Source organism: Podarcis muralis, chromosome 3 (assembly GCF_964188315.1).
Source record: "Podarcis muralis chromosome 3, rPodMur119.hap1.1, whole genome shotgun sequence".
Classification (NCBI taxonomy): Eukaryota; Metazoa; Chordata; class Lepidosauria; order Squamata; family Lacertidae; genus Podarcis; species Podarcis muralis.
Window position 1 is genome coordinate 117,749,157 of NC_135657.1, and position 12,239 is coordinate 117,761,395.

A 12,239-nucleotide genomic window follows, 5' to 3' on the forward strand; every position below is an offset into this window, starting at 1 on the left:
TACTCCCTGGTCCTGAATGGGGTAGCTGTGCCCCTAAAGGACTAGTTGCACAGCCTTGGTGTCATTTGGACTCACAGCTGTCCATGAAGGTGCAACTTAATTCTGTGTCCAGGGTGGCTGTCTACCAGCTCCATCTGGTACGCTGGCTAAGACCCTACCTCTCTGTGCACTGTCTCGCTATAGTGGTACATCCTCTGGTTCTCTCCTGTTTGGACTACTGCAATGCGCTCTGTGTGGGGCTCCCTTTGAATGTGACTCAGAAACTACAACTAATCCATAATGCAGCAGATAGACTGGTGACTGGAAGCAGCCGTCGGGACCATTTAACACCGGTCCTAAAAGATCTACAGTGGCACCCAGTCCATTTCTGAGCACAATTCAAAGTGTCAGTGCTGACCTTTAAACCCCTTGGCCCTGTATGCATGAAGGAGTGTCGCCACCCCACCAGTTCAGCCTGGACACTGAGGTCCAGTTCCAAGGGCCTTCTGGCAGTTCCATCATTGCAAGAAGTGAGGCTACAGGGAACCGGGCAGAAGGCCTTCTCAATAGTGGCACTCGCCCTGTGGGGTTTCTGTGTACAATCTGAAATCCTTTCAGAAGAAATGACCATGTCCCCCATAACACTTTTGGAAAAAGAATAGAAATATAGAAAGTGGAAGGTTAAGCTTTCTAATTGACAAGGATGGAAGGCCATAGTAACAAGAAATGTAATTGGAAGCATGGGGTGTGAACAAATATTTGCAATACTGGCAATTAAAAATGGATATTGTGCTATTATATAAACACAGCGAATAAATTTGTGAGGAAGTTGTGAGGCTGGACTGGAGGAAGTTCAAGGCTAATTTTTATATTTAATAATAATTGGAGAACCTCTCTTGGATGAAAAGGATAAGGAATGAACATGAGATACCTAGATTGAGTGGCGCTGTGGTCTAAACCATAGAGCCTCTTGAGCTTGCTGATCAGAAGGTTGGCAGTTCGAATCCCCCCAACGGGGTGAGCTCCTGTTGCTCGGTCCCTGCTCCTGCCAACCTAGCAGTTCAAAAGCATGCCAGTGCAAGTAGATAAATAGGTACCGCTGTGGCGGGAAAGTAAACGATGTTTCCATGCGCTTTTGCACTTGTCACGGTCCTCCATGCACCAGAAGCAGTTTATTCATGCTGGCCACATGACCCAAAAAACTGTCTGTGGACAAACACCGGCCTGAAAACAAGATGAGCGCTGCAACCCCATAGTCACCTTTGACTGGACTTAACCGTCCAGGGGTCCTTTAACCTAGAATGAACAGTGGGAAAACATCAACTAGCAGAGGGAGGAAGAACTGGGATTGATCATTGGATTATCATGAGGACGCTTGCACTTACAACTGACAGACGTGAAGGGGTACAGTTAGGGTTACCCCAGAAAGCCCTAAAAAACTGTTTATTAATCCCCCCCCCCCAGCCAGGCCTCGGCGTACGCATTTTTAAAACTGCATATTCCTCTAAGACAAAAAGCATGAGCTAAGCAGTCCTCTCTGTAACAAAAACGCTGTAACAAACCCAGAGCTGAGAACAGAAAAGCTTTCGCTTCCCAGATCCAAATAACCTTGTCCTGGTACATTGACTTGCAACATACTTCCGGGAACAGAGCCAGAGAACGAAAAGCAACATTTCTATGAAGGGGGAGAGGAAAAAAGGGGTTTGCAAAAAAGGATAAAACCTGCTTGTAAAATGTTTTCGGTGCGGCCTGTCTTTTGTGAACTGAATCACACAGGTGCCTTCTGCCCCTCCGGATGGCAGAATAAAACGCTCTTTCTCTGGATTAACCCCTTGGTGTCGTTTGGCTCCTTTTGTCTCTGCTCGGGTGCAACAATTATTCCTACCCGTGGATTAATAAGGCTACATATTTTTGGTGCGTTGGCCGGGAATAAGCACGTTCCCCGAGATCGAGGGACAAAGAGGTCCAGGGCGTCACTGCAAGGCGAGCAGCTCGGGATACCGGGTCAACAGTTCCAGCGCGCATCCTGCCAACTTCGTGGGAGGGACTGGCCACCCGTTCCTGAGTGGACACGCGACAAAGTGACGGAGAGAAAGAGCAACGGCCGTGCAGAAAGAAGGTACCTCGAGGAAAAAGGTAAGCTCCACAGGGTATAGGTGGGAGCAAGCTCCACAAGGATAGGTGCGAGCAAAAAGAGAGTCTGATCAACTCCGCCAGCAGGGTAGACGAAGTGCCACTGGTTTTGGTGTCGCCCAGAAAAAGCAGCAAAGGGTGCTGCTAGGGCCCCGGTCGAAGTCTAAGCGCTGCCGGTTATGGTTGGTTGGTTTTGTGCCCAGAAGAAGCAGTAAAAAAAAAAAAGGTGCTCTTGGGCCCCGGTCGAAGTCTAAGCGCTGCCGGTTGTGGTTTTGGTTTTTTGGGGGGGGAGGGAAGGGGGGATTGGGGGAGGTGCATGGGTTTTTCTGAATGTGCGTGTGGGGACACTCCAGTGAATGTTTTGAGTGTGTGAGACGTTGAAAGCAACGTCTGGCCTGTGACTGAGTGAAACAAATAACGTTAGGAGGGCTGAGTGTCCCAGTGTCCCCAGGATCCCAGAGTCATGGGAAACAAAAGCAGTAAAACAATTCTTGAGACACCACTACAGAGCTTTCTGGAAAACTGGGAAAGTACCACGAAAGCAGAAGAGTGGGGATGTAAACTAAAAAAAAAAAAAAAAGCAGACTCCAACATTTATGTGAAGTTGACTGGCCTTCGTATTTACCAGAATGGCCTACTGGAGGATCCTTTGATCCAAACTTGGACAACATTTTATGGAGTAACATTTTCAAGGCCCACACAGATCAGATTCCCTATATTTCTATCTGGAAAGCCAATGTGGATCAAAATCCCTCATGGCTTCGGACAAATAGAATTGTGACTGCCCAAGTCAAACTGTGTTCAGTACAATTACAAGTTAAAAAGCCACCAGTTTTACCAGTCCTAGAAGAGGAGATAATTACCTCCCCACTGCCATATGCAGCCACTGCGCCCAGGAAACCAAATCTGGGAGCAAATAGGGCTGCTTCTCCACCCAATGCCCAGACTGAGGACCCAAATGAGAAGATTCCCCCCTCTGCCCCTCCCCAACCCCCTTGTGATGCAAGCCAGGAAGGTGAAGAGAAAGGTGATGATGATAATGATGATGATGAAGACTTCAGAAAAACTCTAGATAAAGAGATAAGATGGACTAGTAAGCAGTTTGACAGAGTGTTCCAGTATGTAGAACCGTTTAAAACAGAACTGGATGTGGCCCCCTGGGTTCTAGAAGCAGCCCAGTGCCAGGATGTGAATTGGCAGACAGAAAGAAAAAGAGCAGGCGGCTTTGAGAGCCGCATAGGACAGAACTGTTAAAAAAGAAAGAGACAATTAAAACCCAAGGGATTAAAAGCCCTAGGATTACAATACTGACCATTGAGGAAATCTGCAAGATAAATGCCCTCAGGGCAGCGGACAATACTAATAGTTGCAATTGAGGCAGCTAAAACTCTACTTTGATGGCCCCACCCCACTGAGTGTACGACCCCCTGGAGTCATCCGACGCCCAGGACCACAGACCTCCAAGCACTTTTAATCAGAATCCTTCTTTCGAAGAGGACCCAGCCAAAATACTTAGGGGTTTGTCTTCAAACAGCCAGCAGCCAGAAAGCCAAAAACGCAATCCTGGAGCGAGCGAGGGTGTCCACGGGAGGGGCAGAAGACGCCTAGGGAAGAAGCCAGTGCGCCATCTGCAGGCAAGGGAGTCATTGGGAAATGGAATGCCCACAGGCCCCTCGCCCGACACACCCCACCCCCACAGGCTGGGAACAATAAGATTTCTCAAAAATTATTTCTTCTCATCTCTGTTCTTGCTCAAAGACTGTTGCAGCAAAAAAAGCAACTGAACAGACTGTTTTTTGAAAAATCATGCGAGTAACAGGACATCAGCTCCCCCCCCCCCCTTTTGTGCCAGGCGCTTGGAGGTAGCTTCAGAGCGTTATCTCTTGGCAGCTATTCCAAGAAGGAAAATGCTGCATTCTCGCCAACCAGCTACCCTGAACCTCACACTTTCTGGATTTACAGTTCAGCCACATAAACCCAGAATGCCAAGGCTTTGCCCCAAAGTACTAACCTGGGAAGTGACTTTCTTAAAAGCAAGTGAATGCTTTCTGTGAACTTTGTCAAGTTTTTCTTTTTAAGGTGCAATTTTACTCTGAAAGGAGCTGCGGCATAGGAATTGATATTTTGAGGAATTTGAAACTTTGCCAGAAGCAAGGAGCGCATTGTTCTTTCTACAAGACACTGGCAGTCTTTGGCAAATCAACTGAAATTTGCAACATGGTTTACAGGCCACAAAAGCTCTGACACTTAGTGCGCAGAGAAAAAGACTTTTGAAAAATCTCAGGTGGCAAAACTTAACCCAAGGAACAGAACTGTTAACCCCTTGCGAAGTTTCCTGCCAAGCATACCCTTTTGAATTAATGTTTGCTAGGCCTATACCTTATGTGCAAATGTTACCTATCAATTTGTTCTGTGCAATCGCTGCCGTCTTTGTTATCTCTTCTCTTAACAGGTGAGCTTTTGCTGGAACGCCTTGTGCCTTGGTCGAGCCTCTGCATCCCTATGATGAGGACCCAGATTGGACCCAGACGCCCAGACATCGCTCCAGCCTTGTTGGAAGGGACCCAAGATGCCCAACGCCCACCAGACGACCCAACACCCACCAGACTACAGCCCTGCCTACGTCACTCCGGACGCTGACGCTTGGCACGGTTCCAGGATCCAGCATGGATTGAAAGAGAACATTTTCACATTTTCTTTTCTTTCCTTTCGCATAACTGAACTTTATTGAAGGTACCTGGGCCTGGTTTGCTTTATGCCACCCCTGCAGAGGAGGGTGTCTAGTGGGTCTTTTCTTTCAGCGTAATTACACCCCAGCCCACTCTCTAGCACTTACCTAAGCCCCTCCCCGTGCATACAATGGCTCAAATACGACTGTGGGTCCCCATGCTGGTATTTCTGCTGCCTTTGACCTTTGAAATGCCAATACCACTCACAGTGACCAGACAACTGCTGCAATCGTGGGGGGCCCACCACACATATAAGTGGATTCAGGTTGCTGAGATGGTTGCATTCTCTGCAAATCGGACCAATTGTGCCGTCTGCACTCTGGCCCCTGTAGATGCTCTGGGAGGAATGCCACTCCTCCCTGTGCCTTGGAATGAATCCTTGGTTACAACTCCACTTGTTGCCTTCCAGCCTCTGGGCAACCATTCTTCTTTATGGAATCATTCCGTCCCTTTCCAGGTTCACAGGATCACTGGCTGCCTTTGTGTCAACAAATCAAATGACGCAAGTGACGCTCAGACCTATGTGGGCACTTCCCACTGTGATCGTACCTTCCCAGCCCTAACTAACATGTTTGAGTCCGAGACAGGAACCTTTTCTGGTTCCAATTTGACTGCATGCCTGGCCCGCTTGCTGACAGGCACCATATCTGCCCATGGTCAGGACGTTTACTGGGTGTGTGGCAGGAAGGCCTATCATGCCCTCCCAAGGCGTTCGGCCGACCTGGCAACACTTGCAGGTGGCAGCTCCCAGAATTGGGGCAAAAATCAGTGGCCTCCGGAAAGGATACTGGCCCATTATGCTCCAGCCTCATGGAATCGGGGAGAGAAAATCTCTGGGGCAAGGGGGCCGATCTATAACTTGAACCGCGTAATCAGACTCCAGGCAGTGGTAGAGATTGTTGCTAACACGACAGCCACGGCCCTTAGGCTAATTGCCACGCAATTGGATGAGACACGCAATGCGTTTCTGTCAGTTCGATTAGCGTTGGACTTTCTCCTGGCGCAACATGGCGGCTTTTGTGCAGCGTTAAATCTCACAGGTGGGGCCTGTTGCTTTAACATCTCTGATCATGGTGAGGCCATTCGCAATTTGGCAGCAGGACTTGAAACAGTGGCCCATATTCCTACCCAAACCTGGGAGGGATGGGACATGCCATGACTTGACTGGTTGCCAAACCTAGGATGGGTAAAAGGCCTGTTGTTGCTGCTGCTAGGCCCACTTTTCATTTTGCTAATTATTTGCTTTTCTGTACCTTGCCTGCTGCAATGCTTGCATACAATGACACGCAATATGATTTCACGCATGCTTCGCCCCCAGATTATAGCTCTGACCCGAGAATATCAGCCTGTGCCTTCCTGGGACGAGTCTTTTTAAGAAAAAGACTGTCCAAATTTGAGAGGTATGGAATGAAGGGGTACAGTTAGGGTTACCCCAGAAAGCCCTAAAAAACTGTTTATTAATCCCCCCCCCCCAGCCAGGCCTCGGCGTACGCATTTTTAAAACTGCATATTCCTCTAAGACAAAAAGCATGAGCTAAGCAGTCCTCTCTGTAACAAAAACGCTGTAACAAACCCAGAGCTGAGAACAGAAAAGCTTTCGCTTCCCAGATCCAAATAACCTTGTCCTGGTACATTGACTTGCAACATACTTCCGGGAACAGAGCCAGAGAACGAAAAGCAACATTTCTATGTAAGAACCTGTGAAGGGGGAGAGGAAAAAAGGGGTTTGCAAAAAAGGATAAAACCTGCTTGTAAAATGTTTTCGGTGCGGCCTGTCTTTTGTGAACTGAATCACACAGGTGCCTTCTGCCCCTCCGGATGGCAGAATAAAACGCTCTTTCTCTGGATTAACCCCTTGGTGTCGTTTGGCTCCTTTTGTCTCTGCTCGGGTGCAACAATTATTCCTACCCGTGGATTAATAAGGCTACAGACGGATAGTTGAAAGTCACTTTTATTCATATCTCTTCTCTTTTGTTTTTTTACTATTCTTATTCCCTTGCTTTTACTTTTTTTGCTCTCTCGTTCTCTCTCTTTATTGCTTCATTTTACTTTGTATTCTTCCAGCTCTTTTTCTTTTCTTTTTCTTTTTCTTTTGTTTTTTTATTTCCTGTTTAGAATAGTTTGCTTTTTATGGTATTGGGAAAAGTCTTAATAAAACTTTCTGCAAAAAATATATATCCCTTGCATGATTAATAAACATATATGGTGAAGAGTGAGCTATACAATCTGGTTCTGCCCCCACCATATCACACCCACCCACCCAGCCACTCACATGTCAGGAAGGAGAGCATCTGTACCGAGAAGTCTGTTTTGCGTGCACATAGCTCCCCTGTTCTCTGTGCACCTTGAACCCTGATTGTGTAGGGGGGAAGTCTGTGGACACAGCAGACTCTGCACAACACAGGTGCACACCCAGTGCATGGGCACTGGATGGAGGGAGCAGCGGGATTGTTCATTGCAATAAGGGATAATACCTGTAGAAATGGTGGCAAGAAAGGAGCATCGGGAAGAACTTTCAGACAGTAAGAACTGTTTGATGGTGGAACGGATTCCCTTGGAAGGTGGTGGACTCTCCTTCCTTGGAGGTTTATAAGCAGAAGTTGGATGGCCATCTGTCATGGATGCTTTAGCTGAGATTCCTGCATTGCAGAGAGCTGGACTAGATGACCCTCCGAGTCTCTTCCAAACTCTACATTTCTGTGATTCTCTGAAAAAGCCCACTGAACGTATAGTCAGAAATCAAGCAACACTGTATAGACATGCATTTGTATTTGTAACATTTGCATTTGTTTGCATTTGTATTTATTTATTTGTGTCCGTCCGTCCGTCCATCTGTCTGTTTGTTTTGGGTGGGCAGTGAGGTGAGGAGAGAGGAGAAATGATGCTCTCCTATTTTCCCAGCATATAGCATCACTTATTAAAATCCTGTTGTCCTGACCATTGTCACTGCCACTGAAGCCTGGTTTATTTACTTGAAAATCTGATTTGTTTCATTTTATTACTGTGTTTGCAAAGTAACTGATATCAGATTCTGTGGGAAAGAGCTGCCATTTACCAGCAGGCTCTGATGGCTATGCCTTTGTCTGCAGGCCCGATTTTGAGGCCTAGTCTGCCCTGGGGCTCCAGCAGAAATAAGATTACTGGCAATAACTGCTTCAACTGCTTTGAATAACAGACACAACTCAGAGAGCATAAAATTAGCATAAACACAGCATCAGTGTGTTCCCTCGGCGGATTCAAGGCAGGCAGGATATGGAAAATTGACTGAAATGGGGTCAGACAATGCAAAAATCTGAAACACAGGCAATGCTGGCAGAGAAAAAGCAGATATATTACCTTCTTCATGTTTTAACAAAATAGCCATGCAGTTTTAATGATAAAGATATTCAAAGTGATGAAAATTAAAGAGGCAGTCTCTGCACCTTCCCAATGAAACTGACACTCTGTCCTCAGCCAAATTATTAAGTCTGCCACAGTGTTCCCTTCCTGAGGGTAAAATAAGAGTAATAACAACAGTAAACAAAGATCCTACTCTGTGTTGAAATTGATTTTTCTCCTTTTCTTGTGGAAGTTAATTTGAGTGGGATGTACTGGCTTTGTCAATGAACGCCAGGAACACCATTTCAAGCAATTCCGTTCCCTTTGATTTATCAAATATTAAAATGGTAGATGCTACCAACAGATCCAATAAAGAAGAACATTAACTGAGGGAGCCTGTGTGCCATACATCCTAAGGAGGACTTATAATTCTGCCATTCTAATGACAAGATGTCGCATGTACTCTGCAGAGTGGAATGATCAATGGAAGAAGCCTGCAACCACAACCAAATTGCTTGGCATCTCTCGTCACACTGCCATTGGTGTTGCAGCGTGGGTTGGGGGGACACTTCAAGGAACGGTGACATATTGGGGCACAAGTCCAACTTTTATGCGCAAAGAACAGGTCAAAGTGACCTAGTCATAGGACCTTATGTACCCAAAGTTATTCTCGCAGTGTTCCCCAAACAATTTCACTATGCTGTCCTCAGTGACTGGTTCACATGGGGATTTATATTTATTTCGGTTCCAAATACTCTGCTGCACATTTCTAATTCTTCTTATGCCGTTTCATGTTCTGATTGCTGGTATTAATCTCTGGGGTTTTCCTACAGATTATTTACCAAAAATATAATGAAAGCTTATATGATCTATTCAAAATGCATGCAACAACATCCGGCTATTCAACTTGCTATTATGAGAGGTTTAAAAATGCCTCCTTGAAAGGACTTCCAGAAGAAAATGAACTTGAAATGATGCTGATAGCATAATTTAGTTCAAAATCCTTTGGACTTAAATGGAGGCAAATGCTGCTGGAACAATCCTGCAGCTGAGCTTTTTCTTGCCTTTTCATTGTTTCCTTGTCTACCCAAAAATTTCTGAAGATGAAGAGAAGGGGAGCCATTAAAAAAACCCTGTATTTCTGTTCTGGCTCAAGAAGGAATTGTATTCTCATGAGAGAGCCTGTTTGTAAGATTTCAAGGCCAATAAGACTTGAGTTTTCAAGTCTGGAAAAGGCTTGGCCTTGACTAATAAAAATAAGCAAGAGTTGCCCCCTTCTACAAGTTGGCAGTCCCAGAAGAAAAGCCAAGCATATCTAGCAAGGCTGAGACGGGGAACTGCCTCCTGTCCCAAGGAGGTGGTCCTGGTGGGTCAGGGGGTGAGGGGCACGGAGTACACAGCATGGGGACTGCCTGCAGCTCCCAGGCTTGTCCTGCTCCGCTCCTTTGGATAAATACAAAGCTGCTGTCAATCCAGCACCTCTTCCTAGCACTACATTTCTTAAAGAAATAAACAAATGAACATGGCAAAATACCAGGCTAGAATGGAAATAGATAACTTGATTCCAGCAGTGCTTTTCCACAGAGGACTCACATTATCCTATTTCCATTGTAGAATCTCTTACCATTCCTTTTCAATTGAGGCAATTTTTATGGATCGCAGTTTGGCTGACATGGTATCCCTTTTACACACAAAAGCTGGAGAGGAATTGCCTAGTTACTGAATTTTCTTTTTTCAAAGTATCTATAGATGAGGAAATCGTTGAAATGAATTACCATCCGCAAACCTGAACAAGGTAGCCAAGTTAATACAGTAAAAGTTGACAATTTAGTTTAGCTAGAACCCATAAACTTTGATGATCTGGGGAGCATTGTGATTCCATTTCCTCCCTGTGCTCTGGGCCTGATCAGTCGAAGGCAGATGCTCTTGAAAAGTCAGAAAGTGGTGGTGGTGGGGGGATGCATATATTTCTGAGAAGGCAATTGTATACTACCTACATCCTAGTAAGGATTGTTTCATACATCACTAAACTTATACAGGAAGGAGCAATCCCATTAGATGTTCATCTGAAATCTCCATGTAGACTATCATGTTTATTCTACATACAGTTATTTTGCTGCACAGCCATGTACTGTCTGGGATTACCCTTGGCTTTCATGTAAATGTGCATCAAGCGTATTTGCAATGGAAAACTTGTGTGTGTAGGTCGGTCAACCTTCTAGATATTTTGTACTGCAGCTCCCACCATCCCTGACTACTGGCCATGTTGGCTGGGACTGATGGGAGCTGGAGTCCAAGACATCACACTGGAGAACACTGGTGTAGAGAAGCATCACATCTGCCCATCTGTACGGGGGGGGGGGCTATAGAAAGGTGTCTGAGTGCCTCATTAAGAAAACAACGCTGTCTCCTCCAGGTCGGGAGCTGGCAATACTATTAGATCCAGACCAGATCCAGTTTTGCACTGCTAGTGATAGACAAATCTGTCCCAGCCCATCCTGCCCTATTTCTCCATCTGTGTTTGTTAAAATATGTATCACCTCTCTGTGCATATTCTTTTTAAAAATAACTCTGGGGAAATCATTTTAAAATCCACAAAGAAACAGTCAAAGAGACAAACACAAAATTGAGAAATGTTTTGTGTGAAGCTGCTTGGAGTTTACTTCTGCTGTGCCTGGTAAAAGTGCTTTCAAAAATGGTGGCCATATGTGACTTCCTTTGAATTAGTGAAGAGATGACTGAGAGGGCACCACAGTGAATTGTGGAGTGGGCTGAAATTATCTGACATCTCTATGGACTGGCTCACAGGAACCAATGAACTATCTACATGTGTGCATTGGTGATTATGTTAGAGAAAGATTAAGGGTAGAATTCTGTTCCTGTTGAAATCAACAACAAAACTCCCACTAATATTAAATGAACAGGGTGGAAACCCAAGGCACTGGAACACTGAACACTGTCATATTTTAATTCATTTTGTTCTCTGCCCATAATAGGTAATGGGGCAGATTTAGATATACTGTTTGGTTTCAATGTATAAAGTTGCCTGGATTTTAGGTCCGAGTAAAATGTAAGAACTGACTAGTTTTATTAAGAACATCAGAACACAATGTTTAATAAACTATGACTTACTACAGCTGTTGAAAAAAAAGGAACAAATCGAGATCAGTAAGGACCACTGATCTCAAGAACAGCTGAACTGGAAATGCTAACAGGTGGTTTGTATTAGAGGCTTTGTGCTTGAAGAGGCACATCCCTGCTTCCAAGGACACAGCAATGCATACAAAGGGCATAAGCTGAGAGGAAGGACGTGAGCATCCTTCCTCTTCGCCTATGGCCTCTTTATATACATTACCGCAGTTTAGGAGGTCAAAGCGTAGACAGATCTGATCACCGAAATCAAGGCTGTCCTCTGCTTTTGATGTGTTTGTATCTCTTAACTCGAAGAAGCATGAGGTTTACATTTTCCCTTCTCTTCTTCAGGAGGTTTTACAACTGAAAAACATGCTTCCAGAAACTCTGGGCTCTCTTAAAACTCCACTAAAAATCAACAACTCTCAGCCCTCTTTGTCTTTGTCAGTAATGTGAGTTTACACAGCTTGAGGTGCATACTTTCAAGGAGATTCTCTGTAGTATGTTTGTTCCCTGCTTTTTACAGCTGCACTTTGGGGTGTTTTGTTTTTGGTAGAGATGATGTGAATGCTCTTGATTTTCTGCTTCTAAAACTTATTTTGCATAAGGGTCCTGGTCAGACAGTAAGTTTGTGGAAATGATCACTGAGTCTGGAAAAAAGGGGTTGCTTCCAAGCTGTTGCATAATGGTGCCAAACGAACACAGAAAGCACAACTACCATTCAAATCAATATTGGCTTATGCTGTCACCTGCTTTCTTCCTAATTGAAAATGTGATGCAAAAACATGGATCATATGCACGTGGTGTGCAACAATGATTTCGAACTGATCTGTGGGGGGAAAAACTTTATGTTTTTGTGAATAACTGATAAATTCCTAGTCATTGTCGTTTTTGTCATTGTTGTTGTTGTTGTTTTAACAGTCCCTAAATGCTGTACTTTTCTATGTC